General features: G+C 33.8%; 1 protein-coding gene across 2 annotated transcripts in view; it reads left to right on the top strand.

Moving 5' to 3' along the window:
* LOC137616699 (spondin-1-like) overlaps positions 1 to 15,000 on the top strand; it is a 1,052,831-nt gene that overhangs the window by 709,884 nt on the left and 327,947 nt on the right. The window lies entirely within an intron of this gene.

Raw genomic sequence — 15,000 nt, 5'->3', positions numbered from 1 at the left:
TGTGCATTGGGTTATTGTACTTTAAGGGCTTGTTTTGTTGCCATATACTGCAGGGGAACCGTACTCTCTACAGGACCTGTCATAGTTCTTTTTGTCGTATACATTCAAGGTATTCAGCATTTCATATCGCGTATTGGTCGTTTATTGTGAAATCCACGTTATCGAAGCACTTAGAAAACAAGACAGTCTTTATCTTAGGAAAAAAGACAGTCTTTATTTTAGAAAACAAGACAGTCTCTATCTTAGAAAACAAGACAGTCTTTATCTTCCTCTTAAAAGTCCTAATATCTGGGATATTGTACTTTAAGGGCTGGTTTTGTTGCCATATACTGCAGGGGAACCGTGCTCTCTACAGGACCTGTCACAGTTCTTTTTGTCGTATACATTCAAGGTATTCAGCATTTCATATCGCGTATTGATCGTTTATTGTGAAATCCACGTTATCGAAGCACTTAGAAAACAAGACAGTCTCTATCTTAGAAAACAAGACAGTCTCTATCTTAGAAAACAAGACAGTCTTTGTCTTAGAAAACAAGACAGTCTCTATCTTAGAAAACAAGACAGTCTTTATCTTAGGAAACAAGACAGTCTTTATCTTAGGAAACAAGACAGTCTTTATCTTAGAAAACAAGACAGTCTATCTTAGAAAACAAGACAGTCTTTATCTTAGAAAACAAGACAGTCTCTATCTTAGAAAACAAGACAATCTTTATCTTAGAAAACAAGACAGTCTCTATCTTAGAAAAAAAGACAGTCTTTGTCTTAGAAAACAAGACAGTCTTTGTCTTAGAAAACAAGACAGTCTCTATCTTAGAAAACAAGACAGTCTTTGTCTTAGAAAACAAGACAGTCTTTATCTTCCTCTTAAAAGTCCTAATATGGCCGCATTGAAAGCTCTAGAACCTACAGTAGACATATATATTGATTCCAGTAATTTAAAGTCCTCTGTAATTATTCTCATGTCAACACGATTTGTTGGTTCCACAATTTACAGTAATTTTCTTATAATTTGGACGTCTGGTTTTGATAACTTGGGGCATTTTGTACATTTTTTTTAACTCAATAGGAAGCCAATGTAAATTTATTTTAGGATAGTATAGTATTGGAGTGATCTTATGTTTTGTGGGAAACGATTTCTGATAATACCAGAAAAAGAAGTTTGAATTTCATTCCAAAGAGCTCTCTTGAAATGAGCTTTTTGTTGTACATTGAAACACTTTATGAAGTTTTGTATCCGTTGAAACTTGTAATAGTTTTTTCGCTGTAGAGTGTAGAAGGTCATCCGTTCCAGCTTGAACTACCATCGTTTCCTTTATGTATGATAAAAAGTAAGGTGTTCACTTTGGATCATATTTTTTCTTTTTTAATGGCAACTAGAATTTTTGAAAGGCAGGTTTTTCGCTTTCTGTCTTTCTCTTTTTTATTTTTTAGTCTTGGCTAGAAAATTAGCATAAGACCTGTCCCGTTGGCACTTTTTTTTTTTTTTTTTTTTTTTTTTTTTTTTTTTTTTTTTTTTTTTTTTTTTTTTTTTTTTTTTCCACGGCGGATCATATTTTTTCTTTTTAAATGGCAACTAGAATTTTTGAAAGGCAGGTTTTTCGCTTTTTGTCTTTTTTTTTTTTTTTTAGTCTTGGCTAGAAAATTAGCATAAGACCTGTCCCGTTGGCACTTTTTTTTTTTTTTTTTTTTTTTTTTTTCCACGCTAGATCTTGAGGACTTAATCGTATTTCGTAACTGGTCAGTGCGATTTAGGTTCGTCCAGTCGTTAAAGTAATTTTTTTCTTTTTACAGGAGAAAATTGAAATGTAACATTATGATTTTCTAATAATTCTAGTGATCTGTTTCCATTGACCTCAAACTAGTTTGTATGAACTCAAGCGAAATTGACTTGATTATTGAAACCCTTTGTTTTTATTTATATGTCAATCAATCATCCAAAGATAAATTTTAAATGATTTTAATGTTAATTTTCGAATTATCATTCCGTCTTTAAGATTTTGTTTCCTTTTTACATCTATTTTACACTATTTTACACTGTCTATTAATACTTTTGCAATAAGATTATTAACAGCTTTTGCCCCCCCCCCCCTCATATTTTGTACTCTTTTAGTAGATATTTGTAAACACGCTTTTGCCATTTTGTAAAACATTCCAAAATGATATGCCTTAAGTCATTTCCTCCATTAACTTATTTCCTGATCAAGGTTTATATAAGACGTTATTTCTTTTAACTGTTTTCCTACCCAGTGGCAGTCCTTGTAGTGAGCTGTGTCCCGTAAAAGAATTACAGTGTACTTTATTATTATTATTATTATTATTATTATTATTATTATTATTATTATTATTATTATTGTTGTTGTTGTTGTTGTTGTTGTTGTTGTTGTTAGCAGCTAAGCTACACCCCCCTAGTTGGGAAAGCATGATGCTATAAGCCCAAGGCCTCCTACAGGGAAAAATAACCCAGTGAGGTAAGGAAATAAGGAAATGAATAAACAGCAAGGGAAGTAATGAACAATTAAAATAAAATAGTCTTAGAACAGTAACAACACTAAAATAAATATTTCATATAAACTTGAAACCTTCAAAAGGAAAAAAAAAACAAGAGGAAGAGAAATAAGATAGTGTGCCCAAGTGTACCCTCAAGCAAGAGTTCTTTGCTTCGTCTCTACAACTGTACTTCCCCCTTCCTTTTACTTTTCATCCTTTACCTTTGATCTCTTTCCACCCAGCTATCCATCTCCTTTAACTAACCTTGCTGCAATGTTCAAGCCGCCACTAAGAACAAGTCATTCTAGGCAGAAATAAGAAAAATCTATAAATGTAACTTTAATGACATGAAACTATTTTGTTTTAACTCATAATTATACATCATATTTTCTTCCGGAATATTGTACTCTAAATGACATAATTTCTTCGTAAATAACATAATCCTAAGGAAAATAAATTTCATCCTAAATAAGACCTCATTATCTTTCTGAATATACTCTTAAGTATGTAATCTTTCTTCCCGAATATTATATTAAGTAAATATTTTTTTAATGGAAATAATTTTTTACCTGAACATCCTACTCTTAAGAACTGGAAAGTACTTCCTGTATAACATGCTCTTTAAGTACATAATTTTATTCCCGATTACCAGATTCTTAAGAACAATTTAAATTCCACTTATGAAGGTTGATATATATCAAATTACCCTGTTTTGTATGTGTCCCCTAGACACTTTTCTTTACAGTTTAGTGATTTCTTTCACCTAATCATTTACTCTGGCCAACGCAAAATTATTTCATTCTGGCAGAATTGCATCTGCCCTGTCGCCTTTAATTTTACTGTTCATTGTTAATGCAGTTCTGTATCCTTTTGCGTTCATCAATCTTCTGACCTTTTTATATTGCCTGTTGGGAAGCTGTGCTCAGATTCTATATTTTTCTTTTTGTGTTGAACTGGTTTCATTTGTTTCCTACGTATATTCCAAAACAATGGTGGCTTCCTTATCTCTCTCTCTCTCTCTCTCTCTCTCTCTCTCTCTCTCTCTCTCTCTCTCTCTCTCTCTCTCGTTGATTCTCAGTCCCTTTTTTTGTTGTTGGATTTAGTTTAATTTTTTTTTATTCAGTTTCATTTTAACTTATCGTTACCTATTTAAATGAATTTGACTAATCATCGCGACCTTTTTAAGACGGTCATACATACCACATGACCAGGATTCCCACGTATACTCCAGTAAAACTAAATGATTTTCCAATTCCTTCTGAATGATAGCGGGGTGGTAGTATAGCTATTTGTGTAAGTGTTTGGTATTTATCATTAAGATCTCTCTCTCTCTCTCTCTCCTCTCTCTCTCTCTCTCTCTCTCTCTCTCATGCTGTTTGTTTATAATTCCAATTTCCTTTATCTATTTATCTATCTTTGGTTCTTTGTCGAATCTCGTATGTTATATTTAATGACATTCTTCTATTTGAATTTACACACTTACCATTATTTGCTTTTTCACATTTTCCCTCTATGGTTACCGCTCATTTTTGCTTTGCTTACACATTCATCGAATAGACTGGCATGTTCTATACACTTTCTCCTGTGTCCTCATACAATTGACAACACTGAGATTACCAAACTATTCTTCTTTGCAGTATTGCACTACACTTGTTCAGTGGCCACTTTGCTCCTGTCAAGTGTAGAAGAGAGACTTCAGCTATGTTAAGCAGCTCTTCTAGGAGGACACTCCAAAATCAAAGCATTGTACTCTAAGTCTTGGGTAGTGTCATAGCCTCTGTACATGGTCTTTCACTGTCTTGGTATAGAGTTGTCTTGCTCGAGGGTACACTCAGGCACACTATTCTATTTTATTCCACTTCCTCAATTGTTTTTTTTTTTTCTGGGGTGTTAGTTTTTATAGTTTATATAGGAAATATTTAATTTTTCTTGTTTCTTTTCTTCACTGGGCTATTTTCCTTGTTGGAGCCCTTGGGCTTATAGCATCCTTCTTATCTAACTAGGGTTGTAGCTTAGCAAGTAATAATGATCATAATAATAGAGCCATAGCCTCTGTACATGGTCTTTCACTGTCTTGGTGTAGAGTTGTCTTGCTCGAGGGTACACTCGGGCACACTATTCCATTTTATTCCACTTTCTCAATTTTTGGGGGGTTTGTTATTTTTTTAAGTTTATGTACGAAAGATCTATTTTAATGTTGTTACTGTTACCGTCGTCTCTCTCCTAGCAAATGTAATCCTCCCAATTCCTTTCTCTCTCGAAATAGCTTTGTATATCTCCATTTACGCTGTTCAAACCTTGTCTTCACTACCATTAATCTTTTTCCGTTTGCAGAAAGCCGCCCGTTGCTCTCGTGTTTCGTTCCTTTGACTAAAAGGGAAAAAATGGAATGACTGATGATTGCATGTACTGGATTCGAGTCGCATATGGAATTTTATTCTTTTTAGAAAAAATAACATGTCCGAGTAAAAGTTATTTTTTTATATTTTGTTGCGTTTTTTGTGCTGGCGCATCGAAAAATGAATAGTTCATATATGTATGTATATATATATATATATATATATATATATATATTATATATATATAGATATATGTGTATATATATATAGATATATATATATATATATGTATATATATATATATATATATATATATACATATATATATATATATATATATATATATATATATATATATATATATATGTGTGTATATATATACATATATATATATATATATATATATATATATATATATATATATATATATATATATATATGTATATATATATACGTACATATATATATATACATATATATGTGTGCCTGTATATATATGTATATATATATATATATATATATATATATATATGTGTGTGTGTGTGTGTGTGTGTGTGTGTGTTGTGTGTGTGTGTTAAGTAAGCTGATGAACTTTTATAAAAGAACAAAGAAGAAAATTCTTTTTTTAAAGATTTCAATCATACATGAATGTCATTTTTACTCTTTTTAATCACTTGTCAAGAAATTATTGTTTGGCAGAGAAAATTCTTAGTGGTGTTTTCTAAATCAAATTGGTATTTTAAGAGTTTCATGTTCAATAGTAAATTTGATTTTGTTTTTAGATTTCATACCAATAATTTTTGAAATTTATGTTCTATTGGTTTCATATTTCATTTGATGACATTCTGGTGTTTCCAGTGATTCCTTTATTGATTTTTATAAGAGAAAGAAACTGATGAATTATATTAGAGAGAGAGAGAGAGAGAGAGAGAGAGAGAGAGAGAGAGAGAGAGAGAGAGAGAGAGAGAGAGAGAGAGGAGAGAGAGAGAGAGAGAGAGAGAGAGTTAAGTGCAGAAAACTGTTACACATTTGTTGAAATAGTGCAGAAAACTGTTACACATTTGTTGAAATAGTGCAGAAAACTGTTACACATTTGTTGAAATAGTGCAGAAACTGATGAATTATATTAGAGAGAGAGAGAGAGAGAGAGAGAGAGAGAGAGAGAGAGAGAGAGAGAGAGAGAGAGAGAGAGAGAGAGAGAGAGAGAGAGAGAGAGAGAGTTAAGTGCAGAAAACTGTTACACATTTGTTGAAATAGTGCAGAAAACTGTTACACATTTGTTGAAATAGTGCAGAAAACTGTTACACATTTGTTGAAATAGTGCAGAAAACTGTTACACATTTGTTGAAATATTGCTGCCTTTTAGATCACTAATATCCTTGATAAATTCGTTTTTTTTTGAGAAACGTGTATAACTGATATGGTGATATTATATTAGGTAATTTTGCCTCTTGATTGTATCACAACACAATTCTCCTGTCGCAGATCTGATGCTCGAGTCTGTATTATAGAGGTACGAGATTCTCAATTGCAGTCGCTCTCTGGTTGTGTTAACCAAATTATGTATAAAGTGGAATATATGTATGTATGTATGTATGTATGCATGCATGTATGTATGTGTGTTGAATAGTAAGGCGTCAAATTAGATTCCATTCCTGATGTAGAGATGTTACAATGCAAATTTAATTACTTCTTGATGTTCCAAAGTTAAATGTCAAATTGTATTTTATTTCCAGTGCTTAATAGCTATTTTGGTTCCCAGCCTTTGAATATTTGACTGAAACAGCATTATTTTTTTTTCAAAAGGATTTATTTTCTAAATTGATGAAAAACGGACATACAAAATGTGCGAGCATGATCTTAATATAATAATATATGACGTTGTGGTTTGACCGTGACTACCACTTGGCCAGGTGGTAGTCACTGTCTCTACAAGTTTGCCGGACCAGGGTTCGATTCCCGGCCGGTCACAAGCTCTTGTCTTTGTGTGATTTCGCCTGGGGCTCTGATCCCGAGGTCGTTAAGAGAATCCAGACATTAATGTATATAAAATATATGGCTTATTTGAATATGAAAAACACGTCTATATGTGCCAAATTTATCATATATATATATATATATATATATATATATATATATATATATATATATATATATATATATATATATATGGTAAGAGATTGATGTCTCGCCAGGTAAATCCTCGGACAGCTAGTTAGCGTCAGGTTCCGATTTCCTTTTATGGCCTCTCGTTTCATGGTTGGTTTCGACCTGGCCTTTCATTAGAAGGGGCTAGCGTTCGATCCCAAGTATGAGGTAGAAATTTATTTCTATTTGAACACGATGTTGTGTTGATATTTATCCATATATATATATATATATATATATATATATATATATATATATATATATATATATATATATACAGTATATTCTATTTCCTGTCACGCTCAGGAGGAAGAGGGGGGTAGTTACACCTTGATAAGAGATGGATACCCCGAGAGATACGGAGAGAATGGGAATGGTTGAATCTGTGTGTGTTGGTGTGTTTGTGCATATCTATTTAGTTATTTAAGACTTTAATTTTGACGGCTGGGGTACATTATACTCATTTTTTTTTAATGAGGCGCATTTGCACAGACTCGCAGTCGTGCCCCTTTAGCTCGGAAAAAGCATTCTGTTATCTGATTGGTTAGAATTATCTTGTCCAACCAATCAGCGATCAGGAAACTTTTCCGAGCTCAAAGGGCACCCCGGCGATTCGGTGCAAATCTGCCTCACTAAAAAGAATTGACTATAGTGGTGAATAATGGGGTTGAAGAGTTGATTTAATTATAGGTTTTACCCTACCATAGATATTCTATGGAATCTACTTGGCTTTTAAGGATGTATATATGCTGGTTATTTGCACATTTTGGGTCCTGTGCTGTTCAGACATTTACTTAAGTATCTTGGAATGTTATTAGCGTTTCCTTCACTTTGCAATTAGGATTTAAGGAGTGGTTGTGTAAGTAATAGTTTGAAAAAATCGTATATGCAAAAATACATTTTATCGAAATAGAATATATTAAAAAAGACTGCTATTATATTCTACACAAGATCTCTCTCTCTCTCTCTCTCTCTCTCTCTCTCTCTCTCTCTCTCTCTCTCTCTCTGCGATTAGGATTTAAGGAGGGGTTGTGTAAGTAATAGTTTGAAAAAATCGTTTAAGCAAAAATATATTTTATCGAAATAGAATATAATAAAAAAGACTGCTATTATATTCAACACAAGATCTCTCTCTCTCTCTCTCTCTCTCTCTCTCTCTCTCTCTCTCTCTCTCTCTCCTCAATGCTAAGTTTCACTAAGGCGGTTTACCACTGGTTTCGACTCTCAACTGTTCCTGAGGTTTTCAACTTCAACATTTCAGTTATCCTTTGAACCAAAGTATTTCGAAGATTCATTTCCTTTGTAACCACTTTCTGTAACTTTTATAGTCTGGAACTTCTGGACTTGGAATGAATTCAGCATTTTTGGATTTCTTCTTTCCTACTTGTTTGACAAAACTTCCAGTTTTCTTGACTTTTTTTATTGATATTTTTTACCCCTGAAAGGTACTTTTGAATCTTAACATCCTTTCATAGAAATCATATGCAATCAATTCCTTTCATACTCTGTATATTCAATGACCTCAGAATATATTTGTTTATTTTTTTTATATTAGAAAACTTTCAAGGTTTCATCAGCTAATATTTTCTCTTCAATTCTGTTGATATTCAAATAACTGCTCTCACTCGTTCTAACCATTGTAAAAAAGAATGAATTTAAAGATTTTGAAGAAGAGGACATTCATAATTTCTTGATAGTTCATCCAATTTGTTAAGTAAAATTTTGAAAATTATACATCCATGTGAGAAATTCAAATTGCTCGTTTTGGGGTTTGACTCTGACATTAAAACCGGTATTGATTACTGACCGCCAGACTGGGGTTCGAGTCTTGCTCAAACTTGTTAGTTTCTTTCGTCGTTGCAACCTCACCATCCTTGTGACCTAAAGATGGGGGGTTTGGGAGAGCTTATAGGTCTATCTAATGAGTTATCAGCATCCATTGCCTGGTCCGACTTGGTCATAGCTTGGGTGGAGAGGGGGCTTGGGCGCTGATCATGTCAGTCTGTAGGGCATTGTCCTGCTCGATAGGGCAATGTCACTGTCCTTTGCCTCTGCTATTCATGAGTGGCCTTGAAACCTTTAAACCTTTAAGGTCATAACAAAGTTAGAATGCCGTAGTGATTTGATCGGGTTATAGTGGTAGAAAACTGTGTGTGGGGAAATATTATGGCCGGTGATCGCAATTATGGCTTGTATAATTAGTCCATATGAATAGCTTTTGAATACACGTCTTTTAGCAAAACATAAGTCACAGTAATAGCCACAGCTCTTCAGATCTCTACCAGCTACATCCAAGTCAACCATCTGAGTTCAAGTTTATCTTAAACAAAATTCTTAATCTTTATTCAAGATGATTATAGTGCTGATTTTGATTTAATTCGTGGAACTCTTGATACGTTGTAACTACGGTCCCTGGTACTATGCTTTTGATTGCATTCTTAATTGGGTTTTTATCCAAGTTTCAACAGCAAATCGGTGGGAATGGTGAAATGTTTTCAATAAGCCAAGTGGTTTTGCATCATGAATCATATACTCATTCATTTTTCAAGTCAATTAACACTATTAATATTTACTGTTATGTTTATTTTTCATTTCCCCTCATAAATGGCAGGGGCAAGGGACAGTAGCATTGCCCTATCGAGCAGAATAATGCCCTAATGACTGACCTTATATACATATGATCAGCTTCCAAACCACCTCTCCACTATATATTACTATATATTCCTTGACCGCCTGATCCTGAAGTTGTGCAGAACTTCAGCATCTACATTCTGTTGAGGTGCCACGTTTTCAGACTGGCTTAGACCAGATTTGTTTGATTTCCCTTTAAGTGGACTTTTCTTCTGATTTTCCTTGGCGTTTTTCCCTAATGAGCTTTCCATTTTGTAAAATATGGTTTTCCAAGTCAACGGCGCCTCAGGTTTGATTCATGTGAATACCTATTCATTTGTATTGATAGTAATTGATAATGATCTAAACCCTTAATTGGTAAAGCTGCCGTAAAAACGTTTATGATGATTACTATACTATAACAACTATAACAACGTATACAATTGGCATAGTTTTATTAACACTAAAATTATTATCTCAAGTAGTTTTATTACCAAACCTTCAAAATTACAAAATTGGCAATACGTCTAAGATACAAAACATGTAAAGGCTTTAAGAGCTCTTATTACAATGGCTGATTTAAGATATGGACTGTTAAATCTGAGGCAGGAACCATCTTGGAAAATCGCAGTCATGGTGAAATTTTAACAAAACTTTCAGATGTCGTCGGTCTTGAATATGAATGAAACTAATACCATATTAATTGAACTATTCATGCAGTTTCAATTACTTGACGTTGAAATCTAGAATATAAAAAACACAGGATAGAAGAGACTACTATGAGATTCAGGGCCTCTGTAACACGGTTTTTTGGACTTTGCTCATTATCAAGGCATCGGATGTAGCTGAAAGTTGACATGTGTATATTTTACAACCACACACAAATTTTGTCAGCATTTTCAATAACCTAAACCCGATAGTTTTAATTTTTATAGAGTAAAAATGATCTAGCCGACGCCATGGCCAGTGATAACGAGCCAAGAGTCGAAAACATTCATTACGTAAGCAATGTAAACACCTTTTGACAAAATTTTGCCCCGCCCATCCACCGGACACTCATTCACCTTCTTCCATCGGCTCTGGAACCCATAACAGTAAAGAATGGCTAGCAGGATTGGGAATTGCCCCTGTGGTTGCAAAACTGCATTTATCTTACGACTTGCAACTTTATACAGTCAAGAGAAATCCCATGGCCATATTTACTATAGCCTGAATAGGTAATTATTCAGTGTTTAGTTTAAATCCAGTATTTAAGGTCTGATTTGTATATAGCGTAACATGATTATAATACTTGTAATGTCATTCAGGCTTTTGAAAATGTCCTTTAACTATTCACTAGGCCACCATGAGAGAGAGAGAGAGAGAGAGAGAGAGAGAGAGAGAGAGAGAGAGAGAGAGAGAGAAATTGTATGTAAACAGTCTTTATATAACTATTTTTGTTAAAATAAGAATTTTGCGCTAAACTCTCCATCACACCAACGGATCATCCGATATAATTTTTTTTCTTCTTCTTAGGCCGTATATGTTTTGGGCATGACTGCATTTTGTAAATAAATCAGGAATTGTTTTAGGAGTTTTATTTGTACATCTAATGTGAATTTATAGGAGTAAAGTGAACATAATTCATTTATCCTTTAAAATAATTACTACATGTGGCCAAACAAATAGTAGTAAAGATGATAATGCAATAAAGGAATGATACCATACTTTATCTTTAGCTTCAACATCGGCAATAACATACCCAGTTGCCATAATTTGTCAGCTTAATGAAATAACCTATCATCTAATGTTAAACTTAATTTCTGAGGAAGCCAGGGCTTATTGCACAGTGAAAAAAACCTTACAAAGACTTTATGAATGGCGGAACGATACATAAATGTGGGCGGGGTATCTGTGCTAGCGTAGTAATACTACTGTAGCAGAAGTGCCGCAACAGTAGTATAAACGTTTAGGCCAACTGCTGGGATCCTTGAGGATCATTTAGCACTTCTTACAACTACTCGAGAAATAAGTTTTTATAGCCAGAATTTTAATTTTCTGATCCAACAATGCCCATGATAGCCTTCAGTGTTATCCAGAATTATAACGAGGCTAAAGTGGGTGGAGCCTCATGAAGTCATCATTCTGACGATAATCATTGGTGAAAGTTTAAAGCAAAATACAGTACCGGCTATTTTTTTTATTTTTTTTTTACAGTAAATAGATCGGTAGATAGACAATAAATAAAAATTGCTTGACATTGGATGTAGCAGTTATCAAATCAAGCTTGTCTACTACGTTTTTGAAAATTACCAACTATTCCCTACACCTTGTCAGTCTGATTGTGAGCTATAAAGTAGACTGTAATTTCTTAGGAAACTTATTTTGGGAGTTAGACAAATAATCGAAGTGTTTTTGTATTTATTAACATATTTTGTTTGTTTGTTCATTATGACAATTCTCAGTGGAGAGGTTTCAGAGTTCATAAAGGTTTACAGCTTTGCTTTTATTTACACTTTTGTGTTATTGTTGGCAGAGGTATAGCCTTCGTTACGTATAACCAATTATCGATCGAGAGAGAGAGAAGAAATGCCGTCATAAGTTACGTAACGAGTGCGTTCGAAACCTTTTCTCTGAGTAAGTTGGCCTGTCTTCAAAAATCGTCACTTTTACTTAATAAAGTACCAAATTTATTCAACCTACGTAATGCAGAATATAGTCAAAATTTATGTGTAGATATAATGTGCATTCTGAATAAGCGTTATATTTATGAAATTCATAGAAAAAAAGTTATTGCGAAAAAACCGTGTTACAGAGGCCCTGAAACTCATAGTAGTGTAGGCTTATTCGAAACACAGCATAGAAGAGAATAGAGCAGGCTTATTCGAAATAGGATGGAAGAGAATAGAGCAGGCTTATTCGAAATAGGATAGAAGAGAATAGAGCAGGCTTATTCGAAACACAGCATAGAAGAGAATAGAGCAGGCTTATTCGAAATAGGATAGAAGAGAATAGAGCAGGCTTATTCGAAATAGGATAGAAGAGAATAGAGCAGGCTTATTCGAAACACAGGATAGAAGAGAATAGAACAGGCTTATTCGAAACACAGCATGGAAGAGAATAGAGCAGGCTTATTCGAAACACAGCATAGAAGAGAATAGAGCAGGCTTATTCGAAACACAGGATAGAAGAGAATAGAGCAGGCTTATTCGAAACACAGCATAGAAGAGAATAGATCAGGCTTATTCGAAACACAGGATAGAAGAGAATAGAGCAGGCTTATTCGAAATAGGATAGAAGAGAATAGAGCAGGCTTATTCGAAATAGGATAGAAGAGAATAGAGCAGGCTTATTCGAAACACAGGATAGATGAGAATAGAGCAGGCTTATTCGAAACACAGGATAGATGAGAATAGAGCAGGCTTATTCGAAACAGGATAAAAGAGAATAGAGCAGGCTTATTCAAAACAACGACCCTATATAGAGATAAGTAAAGGTTGTAGACAAAAGAAAAAGATGATGATGATTTCTAAATTATCACCATGTTAAATTTCCATGTTGCTAGGACAATTCCTCTTCTATTTATTATCTTTTAATTATAATATCATTGATTTGACCATGTACTGTGATCTGTAGAAAGAAGAGTCTAAATAAAGGCGAGCGTAGGAGGCTTTTTATGAAGGCTCCCTGGAGCAATCGTTAAATCATCCTTTATCAGAAATTTAATTAAATGGCAGAGCATAGTCTCTTTGTGCTGCCTTCAAATGTCAGGTTTTACTTTTAATCAACGCTCTGCCAATACTGTTTAATCATGTAGCATTGCCGATTTAAGATGCGATGAAAGAGATGTAAATGAATCATTTATTAGTCAAATGGTAATTAAATTCGATTCAGGAATTTTCCAAAGCTTCAAACGAAAAATTCTGACTGGTAGTTGTGCCCGTTTCCTAAAAGTCATTAACACAGTAAGTTCTATGTATTTTCGCCTTTAGTGCTCTATGATTACGTAATGCCAATTTTATTCCTGCGAATAGGTTTTTTATATCTGTTGCGCAGTAAACACTTTATTTATTTATTTTTTTTATTAACTGTTTATCTACTCAACGATATTGTTTCCATTTGAAAAATTAGATAGTACCATTTTTAGGTTAGCTATTACTATAGCCAGCTCGCCCTTTTAGTTTCATGATCATAATAATTTTGATGGAAAATATGAATAATTCTCAATAATTATTTAGCAATTTTTTTTTTTTCAAGTTTACATGGAGGCTTTTTCATTAATGATGAAAATAGACTCTTAACACATTAAAATGCTTAGTACAGATTATGATGAAAATACTCTTAAATCATTACTTTCTGCATAACACTGATAACCGTAATTATTGCACGTTTACATTCTCAAAGTATTTTATTTCATTTACTTTATGTGTTGAATCTGTAATCCCAAGTCTCAATAACAATTTACGTAAATATTTAGATCCCTTAATCTTTTCGTTATTATATTTCCTAATTATATTTCATATTTATCAATGTTGGCATTTTCGTCTTCTGTCAGTAGTTATTTTTTGTCTTTTTACAAAGGCCTTAATTACTTCACTGGCTGACGACATAATTCTTTTCTTTATTTTCTTTTCTTGTTCCTCGTTCCAACAGCTGCTTTGTGGTGCTGTTTCTCAGCTGCTCCATTTAGTGGACATAACTTTACTTTAGTGACGCCATTGTTCTGTGGTCAATGTTTTTTCCGGGTCGCTTCACAACCAGTCATGTGGTTGTAGGTAGATGGTTGTAACGAGTCTTATGGTTTATGGTGGTTGCTTTATATATCTTCCTCGTGTTGTTAGAATACTTTTTATCATAGAATTCACTGTTATGGCGTGTCTTTATTTATTTATTTTGTGCGTAGTAGGTTGGCCAGGGCACCAGCCGCCCGTTGAGATACTACCGCTAGAGAGTTAGGGGGTCCTTTGACTGGCCAGACAGTACCATATTGGATCCTTCTCTCTGGTTACGGTTCTTTCCCTTTGCCTACACAGACACCGAATAGTCTGGCCTATTCTTTACAGATTCTCCTCTGTCCTCATACACCTGACAACACTGAGATTACTAAACAATTCTTCTTCACCCAAGGGGTTAACTACGGCAATGTAATTGTTCAGTGGCTACTTTCCTCTTGGTAAGGGTAGAAGAGACTCTTTAGCTATGGGAAGCAGCTCTTCTAGGAGAAGGACACTCCAAAATCAAACCATTGTTCTCTAGTCTTGGGTAGTGCTATAGCCTCTGTACCATGGCCTTCCACTGTCTTGGGTTAGAGTTCTCTTGCTTGAGGGTACACTCAGGCACACTGTTCTATCTAGTTTCTCTTTCTCTTGTGTTGTTGAAGTTTTTATTGTTTATATAGGAAATATTTATTTTAATGTTGTTACTATTCTTAAAATAT

The sequence above is a fragment of the Palaemon carinicauda genome, chromosome 22 (genome assembly GCF_036898095.1).
Source record: "Palaemon carinicauda isolate YSFRI2023 chromosome 22, ASM3689809v2, whole genome shotgun sequence".
NCBI classification, from domain to species: domain Eukaryota; kingdom Metazoa; phylum Arthropoda; class Malacostraca; order Decapoda; family Palaemonidae; genus Palaemon; species Palaemon carinicauda.
The sequence above is the reverse complement of the archived record's forward strand: the minus strand, read 5'-3'. Positions and strand labels throughout refer to the sequence as shown.